This window comes from Wyeomyia smithii, chromosome 2 (assembly GCF_029784165.1).
Source record: "Wyeomyia smithii strain HCP4-BCI-WySm-NY-G18 chromosome 2, ASM2978416v1, whole genome shotgun sequence".
In the NCBI taxonomy this organism is placed as follows: domain Eukaryota; kingdom Metazoa; phylum Arthropoda; class Insecta; order Diptera; family Culicidae; genus Wyeomyia; species Wyeomyia smithii.
The window spans coordinates 180827005-180843803 of NC_073695.1; the positions used below are offsets into that span (position 1 = coordinate 180827005).

General features: G+C 41.1%; 1 protein-coding gene across 3 annotated transcripts in view; it reads left to right on the forward strand.

Annotated features, from left to right (window-relative positions):
- The window catches only part of LOC129724450 (kin of IRRE-like protein 1), a 907851-nt gene that overhangs the window by 516074 nt on the left and 374978 nt on the right, over positions 1-16799 (forward strand). The gene's annotated exons all lie outside the window — the stretch shown is intronic.

The window sequence follows — 16799 nt, forward strand, 5'->3', positions numbered from 1 at the left end:
TGCGAACTAAGCAGAGCTGAACAATTTGCGTCTAATCGAGACGAAAGCAAAACAACGAATGATTGAACGAAATGTGTTAGAAATGAATTTAGTTCAAACTTGACACTAACGAAATTCACAGATAGTAAGCGAATCTTGAACGTAGGCGAACATTAACTGAAAATACAAATTGTCCCAGAAAATTCGTCAAGTTTTAGGGTAAAACGAAGTTGCAAGAGAAATCTGACGTTCCAAAAATATCGAAAGGTACGTCATTCAAAAGCACAAATATAGGAGCTCTGTCAAAATTATTTACGACTGCTGAAAAGTTTTCTTGTGCATGCTTATAATTGAAGCCAAAAAAGCATTAACCGAGTAGAGAGGACAGGCCAACAGCTAACCAAAGCAGCCAGATATCCAAAAGTCAGTAGGCAAAGTCATGACCTTTATATTTTAGAACACGCATGAAATTTCAAAGTGCCTATTGATGAGGCTAAAAAAAGGTACTCTAACGAATATGTAAGTAAATAATTGAAGTCACACTGCAAGGTTTCTTTTTTTGAGTTATCACTTTTTATGACCAGCGTACACGAAGTTTTCCAGGTTGTTCACATGACCGGGTGAGCAATTACTAACGTTATCGTTTTATAAAATCCTCCAAAAGTAACTCGCGTTTTCAATGCAAGAATGAATTCAATGAATTCAATGCTTGAAGTTAGTAAATTTCATGCCTAAAGGGCTGGTAGCAGTTTTTCAGATTCCCTTGAAAGATTTTACTGAATTACATTTTTTTATATCTTGAAACGAACAGTTGAACAGTTATTGTGTCCTGTGTGGAATTATTTTTTTAAGACAATTAAAAAAACTAATAAACCTGGGACATTTTTTTCAGAAATTGCTTTGATATTAATTTTCTTGGATTCATTTTAGAAGTATGTTTCAAACCGATTGCTTGCGAATTATCGCCCTAGATCGCCCTATGCCCCGTTTTAAATAATAAAAGAATGATTCTCCAAAGAACCACAAATGGTCAGAATTTCACTGTGCTTCGAGATCGAGATCTTGACTAACAATTATCAAGGTCTCAACTTTCAATCGCGACTTTTTTATCAGTTCACGATAGGAGATTCAGTGGATAGTGGGATTCAGTGGTGCGGTACTTTCAGGAAGGCACAAAACGTACTCAGTAATATTAGAAAAATCTTGGTTGTTTGTAAAATGTTTTGCTGGTTTCCAAACTTATTTTCACAATGGTTACCTACAATATCGCACGCTTAGCCTTGGTGCTAATTGCGGTCTCGGTCAGCTAGATTTCTTGAGAGAATTCGTTATCGATCGTTATCGTTATCGAAAACAAATTTCTTACGAGTTAGGAACACAAATATAGTCGATTGTCTGCCATAATTATATTTTTCCCAAGGAGACACATTTTTTCTCACGCAATATCGCCTGTTGTAACAAGCTTTGTTGTTGTTGTTTTTTTTTTCTCTTGCTTGTTGAACACTTTCCTCGAACTTTACCGATGCAATGAATTAGGTAAAGCACAACCACACAGAAAACAGCAATTGACGCAACTATCGTAACCAATGTGACACTTGTACCGCATTCCGCTGTAAGTGACTGCAGCGCCAGGCGGCAAGTAATCCACCCAGCAGGACGCGACAAACGCTGAAATGATATATCATTTCCCTTGTCAGCGGATCGCATGCCAAACAGTAACCATTCATCACACCTACTCCACCGAGAAGCAGTGCGAAAGAACTAGGTAGACATCGTAAAACGCGCCTGACGCTTCGACCCCAGGCCTAGATCTGCCGTAGCAGCGACCACAGCCTCGAATAAAGACGGTGTTTCACGCGTGGAATATTAATTACGGTCCCTATTCCAGAATCGTGCTGCTGCTTGAACACGGTGCGGGGCGGCTGCGGAACTAGCCGCATCGCTGCCCGTCACGTCGATGGTCGACAGCCCAGTGACGAACCACGGCACGGAGCACAATTGGGGTTTTGTTGTTTTCGCTTTTATGTTGCTTCGGCGGTTGTTGTTGTTTCTGCTTCCACGCCGACTTGATGGCAGGCAATTGGGGAGTTGTTTGAGCGCGAACACCTCCTCTCGCGGTACTACTTGTAACGCTATATCATGTATTATCCAGCTCAGCATGCAAACCGTCCGGCCGCGAAAGATTACTCGGTCACTTGGCTAACCAGATGGTGTCATCGGATGTCGGAAGGTGTTTTGGTTTTGGCCAGACTATTTTTTTAATGTTTTGGTATTTTTGAATGCGGGCTGATAATATTTACAATAACTTATAACAGCCTTTCGGTAAAGTGTTTTGGATAATATTGAATAACTTAATCACACAGAACTATCACAATCACATCTCACTTTTCGTATGCAGTAATTATCGATCCCACTCACTAAAAATGTTATCATTGCAATTAATCTGAAAGATGTGCCGCCGTCGCTATACTGACTGGTGCTCCAGTTTTGTTTTTACATCCCATCGAAAGCAAAATTGTGAATCCTGAGAATCCTTAAAAGCCTAGAATTGTTTATAAAAATAGAACTTAGATCGTGATAAGTGAATTATATCGACCACTTTTAGTGCCTTGAGTGGTTATTCTACAAATCATCAGTAGCGTGCTGTTGTGCTCCAATTAAAGAATAAATTCGTAAGATAACCTTTCATACCCAGAAATTGACTGTTCCACGGAACAGTTCAGCACACCGCCGTCGCAAGAACCAATCGAAAGTAGCAGAGCATTAAGGGAGGGCTCAAAAAGCGTACTGAATTGGTCCTTCATCAGGCGGCCAGCGAAAAATAAAACCTGTTTGGGAATGAGTGTCCAAAGTGCCAACCACGACAAACATTGACTCGGAATGGGTCGCGTTCTTTATTCTCGGACCCGCGCGAAGGATGGTTTTGCCAAAGCCACAGAGCGCGTAAATGAATCGTATTCTCTCCACTTTACTCTACCGCGGCAGGGTTCTTCTTGTCTTCTCCTTTGTTGACTTTGCTCGAACCCCCAACAAAGCCATCCGGAGATGCGATTCGTCGTGATCGGCACTGACTGATGGATGATGGTTTTTGGAAAAGAAAACACTTCATATCGTGCGAACTGTGGCTGCCTGCCCGCACGATAGGATAAAAGGACATTCAGAAATTAAATTGCGCAATCAATTTGGTATGATCTTGATTAATGTGCTATAGATTGGTAGGGCTGGGAATTACAACGAACAACAACCGGTTTGAGTGTTGTGGTCAAGAGGAATTGAAGAATGACCGAGCGACTGCGATTTGGCGTGTGATAATCTGTGGTCGGAATTTGAAGAATATTTGCCAACATTCTAGATGCACAAGGTCAAATTTTATGCCCAAAGTGTTTAATTGATTGCAAATAGAGAAACAATGTTAAAACAAGATTTTTTTTGTTTGAATTGATAGACCCGTTGGTCATCAAGGGGGAAAACGATTTTTGGTATATTTGTTTAGAATTGAAGCAGTAAAATGTTTTTCGTTAAGTAATCCAATTTACACGATCATTGTTATGTAGGTGCGTACTAAGGTGGGGAAAGGTGATCGATTTTCCAGAACCAAGTTTTTTTAGGTTCCTTTTAGGGCCCGAAATAACCCTAAACTTACCTGAAGTCGATTGGTTTTGTCTCCGCTTGGCACATTGCATTTCAAATTTGTATGAAAATTTATATGGGAAAACCTACTTTTTTGCATTTACCTTTCTGGAGAGCTCAATAATACCCTAATAATGACTGACGCCGGTACACTGGCAGTGTTGGCAGAGAAAATTATTTGAAACATAAATTTCTAGTATTTTTTTGGGACATCCTAGCTCTTAAGTTTCTTCAGCCAAGTTGTTAGGCATCAAAAAACCTACCATTTGAAGTCATGAAACCTATGGTTTAAGCCATTTTGAGCTCTTGAGAAGGGGAAATGCATAATAGTTGGTTTTTCCATGCAAATCTCCATATGAATTTAAAATGCAATGCGCCAAGCGGAGACAAAACCAATCGACTTCCGATAAATTCAGGATTGTTTGGGGCCCCAAATAGAACAAAAAAAAAACTTGGTTCTGGCTTTCTACTATCAAGTTTCGTTTTTTCCATACAACGATTCCCCACCCTAGTGCGTACTTACGTATAAACTTATAATACCCACATACACGTTCACATACGCTCACAAAGGATGAAGGTGAATTGAACGCAGTATTTTTCAATAATCTGGTTTAGATTGTGTATCGTACGGTTAGATTGATGGTCGGATACATGATTGTAATATCAGGAAAACCTTAGTGCTATAATTTCAGTGAAGAATTTCATTTGTTTGATGAAGAATTAACTTTTTTTAATTAATTTTTTTCTCCTGAAATCAAATATTACTAGATAGTATTTTAAAATCCAATATGGCGACTTCCAGTGTCTATAAAACAGTCTGAAATGGCTAATTCCCATCCTCTATGGACATTTCTAAAATCAAAATGAGGCCCAGAGGATAAAAAATCAGCTCCAAATGCCGTTCTAAAATCCAAAATGGCTCAATGTGCAATGGAACACATAAAATTCTGTTTAATTTTGAAATGCCTGACATGTTCGGCCAGTTCCAATAATTATGTTGATTATGAACATTTCTTGTTATTGTTCAAAATAGTAAGATGGATCTGAGATTTCTATAATATTTTGGGCGGCCTGTAAAAGAAAACAAAATTTAAAAAAAATTGGATTACCAATTTTTCCCAAAAAAACATAAAGTATTTATTTCATTTCTGTAACTATCTCAGTTTCGAATCTAGAAGGTATTAGTTCTACCGACCTTCTGAAGACCTTTCACAGAATGGCTGAGTACACTAAGGAACTTTTTCGGTGGCAATACAAGAACTGTTAGGTACCTGTTAGTCATGAGCGAACTTTTGAGGTTCTTCATAAATCTCTTTTTTTACCTCTCCCAATGCACGAAGTTCATTTGGAAGTAACAAAAAAGCACTTTTGAACTGCCCCCTGGTTGTGTACTATACTTGTTTTTAGCCGCTGCGGTTTAATGTTTGTTTCCAGTACCACACGGGATTCCGTAGTTATTTTTACACCGCTGAAAATAATTTTATTTACGAACTGAAGAAATAATGTTGCCAATCGCTTAATCCTCTAGTGCCCAAGTTAATTTCTAGACGGGCTTCGATAAAATCACTATGAATCATATTAAACACTTTTTAGTATTTATTGAAGCTTTTTAGAGGTTTGCCTGAAGCCCGCCAAAAGGCGGCATTGGAGGTTAAAGAATTTCGTCCGGTTCGCACAAAATAATCCGATTTCTAAAAACCACAGCTCTTGGAATCAATGTTAGGATATGAACTTGATGAGGCATTCCATGGAAAATAGGTGAAAAAAAATTTTTTTTTGGCATGTCATTTCCGATTTCGCTGAAACTTTACTGTTCCTTTTTGATAAAGAGGTCATTTTATAATATCAGTTCTTCATGCATACTCGTGACTGCTGCTTCAAAAGGGCTTATTCAAAATGGTGACCGATAGATAAAAACTTCTATTTCAGAACGGTTTGTTCGATTGGAATTGTGTCTTCAGCAAAGTTGTAGGTAAAAAATTGCGGTTCTAGAAAAAAATTTATACACTGTAAATTTTTTATGTGGCGAATTTCCCAAATTGTCAACCAATATTAAATATCTCAAAAAGTACCTTTTTTAAAACTCTAAACTCTAGGTAACCAATTTATACATTACGTACCCGATCAGAAAGACAAAACAAAAATGTAACAGATGCTATTATTTTGTTATGCGAAAAACCTTTCAGGTTGTGTTTTCAAATTGATCCCGTTAGGTGTTAAAATAACAGAAATTATAACAAAAAATATTCTACTAATATCAAATCTATATCAAATTTTGTTTCTAACGTATCAACTTTCTAATAAAATAAGATAGCATACAGAACAGTATTTTTTTCCTGTTGGGTACATTTTCCACTGCGACTAGTTATTTGATCTATTGTGGCGGGCCCCGTTTGATGTAAGCCTCATCAGGGTGTCCTACCACTATTTGATTGAGTGGTTTCCACTTGCTGATTATAGGCATCGTCCCAATAAGTTATTATTGAACGAATAAAGTTTACTGCCTTATTTGGAGAAGTCATCCAAACATCTAGTGGTTGTAATATGTTTTTATCAAAAAATTGCTTCCTCTTTTGTAAGAGTGCTTCGCAGTCACATAGTAAATGTTCTGAGGTTTCTCTATCTAGGTTACAGAAGCGACAGGCATCATCTTGCAATTTACTTATCTGCTTTAAGTAACATTTGCTTGAGCAGTGACCCGTCACAAGGCCACTGAAGGTACAAAGATCTTTTTTGGAGATGTTGAGTAGTTTTTGAGTTACTGTTTTGTTGGGTGATATAAATCTCTTCGATTGTCGAGCTGTTTCATTGTTTTTTTCAGATGTTATCTATCGTTGATTTTTCCCTCTTCTTGAGTTCCATTTTGAGGGCACATTCCGAAATCCCACAAAATGGTTCTGGTCCTATGAACGGTTGCGTTGATCCATTTCTCGCCAACAAATCAGCTCTTTCATTCCCTTCAATACCACAATGTCCAGGTACTAGGTTCACTTTACTATTCCTAGCTGTCTGTTGTAGTAATTGAATTCAATTTCTAACCAATTTTGAAGTACAGGAAGCGGATTTCAGTGCTTTCAGAGCAGCTTGACTATCCAAAAAATGCTTATATTTGCATGTCTATAGTTGCGTTGCAAACACACTATAGCGCATTCAATTATTGCTTGTGTTTCTGCTTGAAACACAATTGGCCATTCACCCATCGGTATAGATATGTTGACTCCGGGACCTGTTACCCCAGCCCCAACTCTATTGTTTAGCCTGGAACCATCCGTCTAGAAAACTATTGAGCCTGGTTGAATACTAGGCCCTCCTGATTCCCATTCAGTACGACTTGGCTCAGTCACTTGGAATAGTCGTTCAAAGTTATACTGCCTATCCATACAGTCTTCCTGAATTAACAGCGCATTGATCTTGAAGTTTTTAAGAATACTAAGGTGTCCCCTAAGGTCTCCCTCAAGGAACTTTTTTGTCCTAGGTAGCCTTAGTAAGTTTTTCGCAGCTTCCAATTGTACAAATAAAGGCAATGGAAGTATACATAACATAGTTCTAATGCTTTTGAAGGCGTATTTCGAGTTGCTCCCGTGATGGAAATCGTAGCAAGTCTTTGCAACTTTTCCAACTTTTTCTGAGCATATTTAACATTTGTCTTAGGCCACCATACTAGGGAGGCATATGTTATTCTGGGTCTGACAATAGTCGTATAGATCCAGTTAATCATTTTAGGCTTTAATCCCCATTTATTACCGAATTACAGAACAGTATAATAACTGCCATTTTCGTAACCAACAGGTTTTGAAAGGGACAAAAAACTAGTTAGGTATGTTTCAGAACAACTTCATTTCAGGATTTGTTATTATAACTCATCCAGTTACAATTTTGCTATCAAGAGCATGTGGGAAAATAAAAAATCGTATCAAAATATGTTATTTGTATCTCGTGTTGAAGGAATTTTGTAATCTTTATGCTCTTCTGATCGAGTATTTATAGCAAGTAAATCCAGATTCAGAGAACCTGGGGCTGAGATATTGAGTAGAGACAGGTTTCGCTATTTATCGATCTGCATTAATTTTCAAAGTAGCGTGGACTGTCCTCTAACCTAGATTTACTTGATATTGTATAAATTATAATTGTGTGTTCCTCTTATTTTTTACTGGGTTCAACTGAGCCAGTGTAAAAATTTTCGATTATGGTGATATCATGCTTCTAGTGATAAATTTTGAACATTGTTATTTTTTTTTCTTCACAAATCATTTATTTGACACGGCACAAATACAATTCAATGTTTAACGGCGCCAATTATATCGGATGACTTAGAATCTATAAGCAATTTTTTTATCCTCGCTGCCGACTACGAGCTGAAATTAAGTCTATCTTAAAACTAGCATGTATTATTCAATCAGTGTTTTGTAGTTGAATGGTCGTCTGATGATCATCGAATGAATATGCAGCATGTATGGATTTGTTCTGCTAAGCCACGATGTCATTAGCTGGGACAGGGGCTTGTAATCCTCGGGTTCTGAGGGTATTGTGCGGGGTCTAGTTGCTGGTTTTGGTTCGTTGTTGTTGTTCGCTGGTGTTCAAGTTGCCATATGGTGTGTGCCGCTGAGCCAAGATATAAAGAAAGGCCTCGGGTTTTCCTGGCGAGTTCGTGTGGGGTTCAATTGCTGGTTCCAAAATCGAGGTCTACGACGTGTTCTTGCCGTTTTGTTGAATGTGGGTGGAAATGAATGGGACTAGACTTGGGCATGGATGGATTTCAGGAAAATGTATATAAGAGACATTTAGGGTAGGTCGCGACTCGCCAAGACATCACGAACAGGGACCGCTGGTTCTCTACCCTCGGCCCGGAGGGAAGTTATTAATTTAGACCTGGTGTCACGGTGTACAGGGCATGACCAAACAACGTGCTCTATGTCGTGATAACCTTCACCACAGGCACAGATACCACTTTCCCCGAGCCCAATACGACGGAGATGCGCATCAAATCTATAGTGATTGGACATAAGCCGAGACATCACGCAAATGAAATCTCGACCTACATCCAACCCCTTGAACCACGGATTCGTCGATACCTTGGGTATAATGGAATGTAACCACCTTCCCAGTTCCCCTCTGGTCCAAGAATTTTGCCAACTGATGATCGTATTCTGACGTACAAATGCGAAAAATTCATTAAAAGCAATTGGTCTTTCATAAATTTCACCGTTTGATGCGCCCACCTTAGCCAAAGAGTCCGCTTTCTCATTGCCCGGTATCGAGCAGTGAGAAGGGACCCACGCTAAGGTAATCTGAAACGATTTTTCGGATAAAGCACTCAGATGTTCCCGTATTTTCCCCAGGAAATACGGAGAGTGCTTAACATCTTTCATCGATCGGAGAGCCTCAATGGAACTGAGACTGTCCGTAAAGATGAAATAATGGTCCGTGGGCATTTTTTCGATAATCCCTAGGGTGTACTGAATTGCAGCTAATTCTGCGACGTAAACAGAAGCAGGATTATCGAGCTTATGGGAGACGGTTAAATTGTTATTGAAGACACCGAAGCCAGTGGACCCATCGAGAAGTGATCCGTCAGTGTAGAACATATTGTTGCAGTTGATGTTTCGATATTTATTGGAAAAAATTTTAGGGATCTGCTGCACGCGTAAATGATCCGGGATTCCACGAGTTTCTTCTATCATGGATTTATCGAAAAACACAGTAGAATCAGAAGTATTTGATAAGTTGACACGATTTGGAATATTCAAAGAAGGGTTAATATTTTGGGACATGTGATTGAAATACAATGTCATAAAACGGGTTTGAGAATTGAGTTTGATTAACCTTTCAAAATTTTCAATCACAGGACGGTTCAAAACCTCACATTTGATAAGAATACGAGAAGACAGGCTCCAGAAGCGGTTTTTCAACGGTAGAACTCCGGCTAAGACCTCCAAACTCATCGTATGGGTCGATTGCATGCAACCTAAGGCGATACGCAAACAACGATATTGTATTCGCTCCAGTTTGATCAAATGTGTGTTTGCTGCGGAGCGGAAGCAGAAACACCCGTACTCAATGACAGACAATATCGTTGTTTGGTAAAGCCTTATTAGGTCTCCTGGGTGGGCTCCCCACCATGATCCGGTTATTGTACGAAGAAAATTTACTCTTTGCTGACTTTTCTTCATCAGATACCTAACATGGCAACCCCAGGTGCCCTTACAGTCGAACCAGACACCAAGATACTTATGCACCAAAACCTGAGCGATCGTTTTAACCATTAATTGTGCTTGGAGCTGAGCAGGTTCATGCTTCCTAGGAAAAACTACTATCTCAGTCTTCTCCGGAGAGAATTCGATACCTAGCTGTAGAGCCCAAGCGGACAAATTGTCCAAGGTATCTTGCAATGGTCCTTGCAAATCGGCAGCTTTGGCTCCTGTAACAGAGACCACGCTGTCGTCGGCAAGTTGTCTTATCGTGCATGAATTTGCCAGACATTCGTCGATGTCATTTACATAAAAATTGTAAAGAAGAGGGCTTAAACATGAGCCCTGGGGAAGACCCATGTAGCTAATTCGAAAAGTTGCCAAATCACCATGCGTAAAATGCATATGCTTTTCGGACAACAAATTGTGCAAAAAACTGTTTAAAATTGGAGAAAATCCTTGTCGGTGAAGTTTACCCGAAAGAATGTCAATAGAAACGGAATCAAAAGCCCCCTTGATGCCCAGAAACGCAGACGCCATTTGTTCTTTGCGAGCATACGCCAGCTGAATATCTGTTGAAAGCAACGCAAGACAAACATTCGTCCCTTTGGCACGGCGGAAGCCAAACTGAGTATCTGATAGCAGACCATTTGATTCGACCCAGTGGTCTAAGCGACGGAGTATCATTTTTTCCATCAATTTCCGGATACAGGATAGCATTGCAATCGGCCTATAAGAGTTGTGATCAGAAGCTGGTTTCCCTGGTTTTTGGATGGCGATCACCTTCACTTGCCTCCAATCCTGCGGTACAATGTTTTGCACCAGGAACTTATTGAACAAGTTCAACAAGCGCCTCTTGGCATTGCCGGGTAGATTCTTCATCAAGTTGAATTTGATTCTATCTAACCCAGGCGCGTTATTGTTACAGGACAGGAGGGCAACTGAAAATTCTGCCATCGTAAAAGGTGATTCTATCGCGTCGTGGCCCGGAGACGTATCGCGAACAAGGTTTTGCGCAGGAACAGAGTCCGGACATACTTTCCTGGCAAAATCAAATATCCACCAACTTGAAGACTCCTCGCTTTCGTTGACCGTTACGCGATTCCGCATTCTTCGGGCTGTGTTCCAAAGAGTGCTCATTGATGTCTCCCTCGACGTCTCGTTTGCGAACCGACGCCAATATCCGCGTTTCTTCGCCTTAGTCAAGCTTTTAAACTTGGTATCAAGCTCCGAATAACGTTTAAAGTCGTCGGCATCGTCTGTATCCCGGAAGGTCAGATACGCGTCGGATCTTTGCGTGTAGGCATCGGAGCACTCTTTGTCCCACCACGGAGTGGGAGGCGGTTCTTTGATCGTTACGCCAGGGTATTTCTTCGTTTGGGCTTGCAACGCGGCGTCGAGAATCAAGCCCGCGAGGAGGTTGTATTCTTCAAGCGGTGGATGATGTTGAATCGACTCGACCGTTTTTGAAATCATTTCCTCGTATAACTTCCAATCGACATTCCGTGTGAGGTCATACGGAATATCAATTGGTCGCATGCGAGTTGAACCGTTAGTAATTGAAATAAGAATAGGCAAATGGTCGCTACCGTGAGGATCAAGGAGGTCGAAGTCATCGCAAAGGTTCTAGATCAAAGAGGAGCGGGTATCATTGTAAGGGGAACCCCAAGCCACACCATGAGAGTTGAAGTCTCCCAAAATCAAACGTGGCGAGGGAAGTAGTTCTATTAAATCAAAGAGCAGCCGTTGCCCAACCTGTGTTCTGGGAGGAATATATATTGAGGCAATACAAAGCTCTTTACCTTGTATTGTCATTTGACATGCGACAACTTCGATGCCTGGAATCGAGGGGAGGTTAATACGATAGAAAGAATAGCACTTTTTAATCCCTAGAAGTACTCCTCCATATGGGGTGTCTCGATCAAGGCGAATAATATTCAAACCATGGAAGTTAAGATCAATATTTGAAGTAAGCCAAGTTTCACAAAGGGAAAATGCATCGCATTTGTTTTTATTTATCAAAACTTTAAACGAATCAATTTTTGGTAAAATACTTCTACAATTCCACTGTAAGACAGAGATAGAATCCTTCATATACGCAGTTGAATTAGGCATCGAAGGATACAATCGCTGCAAGGAGGGGCCATTGGGCAGTCAACTGCTTCAAAAATGATCTAACTGTTGGGAGAAGTACTGTGAGGAAATTTTTAATTGGATCAGGTATATTGAAGTTTTCAAAAATCCAGTCCACGATGTTAGAAAAATTCACCAATCCAGAGTTTATTTGATTATCTGGGTGTGCAAAAGGAACAACTGGGGTTTTAGATGTTCCAGGAAGTGCTGGGAACTCCTTCTGGGACTTTAAATTTGCAAGCCAAGGAGGAGTTTGCTTCGGCTTTTCCGCAGCACTTTTAGATTTGTTCGTATTATTCATTCCATCTTGAGAAACCTTAGGTCCTTTCCTGGGAAGCTTAGGAGAGGAAAGATTTTTCCTCTTTCTAGTCTCCCCAAGACAGGCAAAAGAAGTTCCCTCTAGTGGTTCGTCAGAGTCGGTTTCATCTGAAGACAACAGATCAAAGGGGTTCGATGTTATGGTAGAAGTGGTCACGGTCTTCTTAAGAATCTCAGCGTAAGAACGCTTTGAGCGCTCCTTAAGAGACCGTTTAATTTTATCTCTGCGTTGCATGTACACCGGGCATGCGGAAAGCTCATGCAGATTTTCCCCGCAGTGCCTTATTGCAGCAGTAGGCAGCTGTATGGCCTAACTGCTTGCAATTGGTGCAATTCATAACACGGGGCACATACAAACGCACAGGCAGACGAACCTGGTTGATAGAAACGTGGCTAGGGAGTGCAGATCCGGCAAACGCAACGCGAAACGAGTCTGACGGAGTGTATACTTTTTTACCGGAGACGAGCGACATGGACCGTAATTGCTTAACATCCAATACCTTCGCCTCGGTAGTTTTTTTTGAAGCAGCCGACGCCGCTTCCCAGAATACACTCAACAGTCAGACTCGAATCGGTTATTACACCGTCGATCTCCACGTCTCGTGCAGGTACATACACGCGATACTCGCGTGTAAAGAGCTCAGAGCGAGCTATATCGTTGGCCTGATCCAGATCATTGACCACGACACGGAGCTTGTTTGGTCTGACGATTTCGGTCACGGCCTTGTATCGTGACGTCAGATCGTTCGCGATTTGTAACGTGTCCAGTGATTTTCCTCCTGGTTTGGGCCTCATGTAGAGAACCAGTGGACCCGTTGATCCGTCTGGGTAGAGCTTGGGACGAGGATTGACTAAAACAGGGACAGAGGGGGGGGGACAGGAGGGACAGGGTCGGGTGGGTTTGAAGACTGGGGATCGGGGGCTAAGGGATCCACATCCAATGCGCTCAAACTAGCGTAACAGTACAGTGGCAAAGAATCACGTACCTCTTTTTTGTTGTCTTCAATAGCACAATCACCGAGTCTTTCGGTGCTGGAACGGGCAGCTTCGCAGCGGCACAGCTATAGCACAATAGCAGGATGACCTTCGGATTATCAGTTTGTCTTTACACCGCACTTCGCACTCTTTGAAACACGACCGAGTAAGCAATGCTTCTTTTCTTCTTCACACAGTAGCGACTTTATAGCGAGACAACCACTTAATGCGTCCGTTTTCGTCGAGCGTTCGAGACGGAATGATGAACATTGTTATGTGAAGCTAAAAAAAAAACATTCAAAAAAAGTTCTTAGTGAAAATGTCAAAACACTCAAACGTTCATTGCTTTCTTGTTTTTCATTTTACCATCACCAAATTTTGACAGATAGTAGTACATTTTGTGATCTTCAATATGTAAAAATTTTTTTTTAAAAGGTACTTTTTGATATATTTAATAATTTGTGACAATTTGGAAAATCACAACAGAAATTTTTTATTTTTACTGCAGTTTATAGATTTTTGCTAGAACCGTAATTTTATTACCTACAACTTTGCTGAAGACACAGTTACAATAAAACAAGACGTTTTTCTGATATAGAAATTTTTATCTATCAGTCACCATTTTGAATAGGCCCTTTTGCAGCAGCAGTCGCGAGTCAACATGAACAGCGGATATCATAAAATGACCTTATTATCAGAAAGGAACCACTGTGAAAAGTTTCAGCGAGATCGGAAATGGTAGATCAGGATCGATGTTCGAAGTAGCATGGAGTGACCCTGATGTGAAATTTTCTTATCAATTTAGAAAGCCGGAGTGATTCGCGATTACGGCGCAACTAACAAAATGTAAACAATTGGTTTTATTACACTATTGGTTCCGAAAAGACTTACGAAATTCATGGCAGGAATCCTTTCTTTTGTATAAATCGATAAAATTATTTAAATCAAGCTTTTAGTGAAGGGCGATAAAGCAGTTTACCCAAAACAAAAGATACTTTGGAACTAGGCCCTTTACATTGTTTTGAAGCAACGGGCTTATTTGCGAAACATTTCGTAAACAGGCGACAGTAAAGGGCGGATCAATTTTTGTTTTCAAAATAAAGGCGCATTTAAAGGGGCTCAACTGAAGAAAAAATAAAAACAAGGCGGAAGAAAGATGGGAGTATCTCTTTGTCAGAATGCTTTAAGGCTCATTAAAAAAAGGTTAGAAGAAAAGCGCAGAATTAAGCCATAAATGCACAAATTTAATGTAGTATTGTTAGGAAACTATAAGCCAGGTTTTTTTTACGCCGATTTTTGGTATTGGTGTTAATGTTAGTCACTTCCTTTGAAATTACGATTTGAAAATGTACTTGCAAATTTTCTCACTGATATTCCCCAATGTTCATCTTTTGCCAGTTGCGCCCTTATCGCAAATCACTCCGGAAAGATTTGTTTATCAAGAGAGGCCGATAAAACTATCAAAAAAATGATAATTTTTTCCAATAACCCAGAAGCTATTAAAAAATGTTATAATATTTACTTTATATACTTACTTTCCTGGTAAAACATGCCTCAGGATCTCACCTACGACGCCAACGATTCATGGCAGGCAGTTTTCATTTACTTAAGCGTCCCACACTTCCAAGATCTGCTTCACTTGGTCCAGCCATCTAACTCACTGCAGGCCTCTACGTCTTGTACCCGTCTGATTCGATAAAAGCAAAGCTTTTGTGCTACATTCCTATTCGGAACTCGACCTTCTGTTTTATTTATACATAGAATTCGCAGCCAACTGTTCAGTGTACATGACAATTGCGGGGCTAGTGTTACGATCCTACTGACACTAACAGCCTCTCCCGAACGGAGACTCGAACCTACGACGACTGACTTGTTAGGCCAGCATCATACCGCGAGACCATCTGGGAGTCGGACTCGATACAAAAACTATTTTTGCGGGATTGTTATCCGGCATTCTTGTGTCGTGCTAACTCTTTCGTACAACACAGTAAAACGTAAATAAACAAAATCCAAAATTGAAATATTGAACCGCGCAATAACCCTTCATCAGCGACTGGTCTAATCCAGTTCATCTCACCGGATAAGCTTAAGACAATTTAGACTATTTATTGCAAACGGATTGGCTTTTGTTAACTCTGTTACTGCAACAAAAGAATGTCCATACTTTACTGTCCGCCGCGAAATATTTCTTCCTCGGAAATAGTATGCACCCCTGTGGCTACAATACGGATTTCTCCGCTGCAGTTGTTGCCTGACGTTAGCAATGATCCGAGATACACAAATTGATCTTTCACCTCCAACTGATCTCTGTCGATTGCTACGCTACTGCCTATGCCAGCCTCAACGCATTTGGTTCCTCCTACTAGCAGATACTTGGTCTTCGAATTATTTACCTTCAATCCAAGCATACCTGCTTTCGTATCAGCTTGGTGTACTGTCCAGCAACCGCCTAGAATATCATTTCGATAAGGTCAACGTTGTTAACGAAGCAGATGGACTTGGCAGAGTTGTGTATCCCCGCGAGGAAGCTTGGCAACCGCCGATGGCTTGCATGCAAGGTGTGTATCCACTGATAGCGAACGAACGGACCAGCATCGGGAGCTTGTCTAGGGCGTGGTAGGGAGTCGGACACTGGGCCGTCGCCACGGTACCCGTAAGCCGCTTTGACGGAGCGAGTAGGGCCGCTCCCATCACCCAAATGCACTAACCCGATCTTTGGGATAGATATCAGTAAGGCTCCAATTATGGAAATATGGTAATTATGGTCGCAGTGTTGAAGACATGAGTCGATACACGCTTCTATACCACGACGTGGAGCTGGCATATGCACTGAGCTATCTGAGTAAAGTCGTGTTACAACGGCTTGAAACGGCGAGGTGGTAAACGGATGCAGGGGTCTCCGTGCCGTTAAATCTGGCGGTCTACCCAGGGATCAACGGATGTAGTTAAGGGTGATGGAAAGGCAGCAACGCCCAAAGCCATAGGTTGCATCCAGCGGTCTCCACCATGGCCAATAGCTACAGTTAAAGGGGGTAGTAAGCCTGGTTGCAGCAGTCCAAGGTAAGATAGAAATGCTACCTGAAGAAACGGCATTGTCGGCACAGTTCGATGCTATAATCGAAATTGCAGAATACCCTAGCAATATCTCGATGCACCTGAAACAGAGTCTCCCTTCTCCACACATTTGCGTCTACAATGCGAGGGTGGACTATGCCGCGCTTATGAAATGAGCAGAAACAGCGGAAGAGGCGCTTAAGATAAGCCAAAGTGCCGGACGGAATCCCGTACCTGGTCATGAGACGGCCATTAAGTCAGCCCCCCGGTTGTTCAGAGCGGCCATCCAGAAATGCTTAGACAACTGCGTTGAGTACTTCCAGTTTTTACGGTAAACTGGAAAGTACCCACAGCCTCATGTATCTGAGGGCCGCATCTGTGTCATACGAGGAAATATGCATCCTGGCTGGTATAATGCCCATCAGCATCATGCAGAGGGCTTCTACCAGTGTTACACATGAGGTATACGTCACAAAAAGAAAAGTATACGTAACACCAGAAGGTCAACTTCGATGGTCAGGC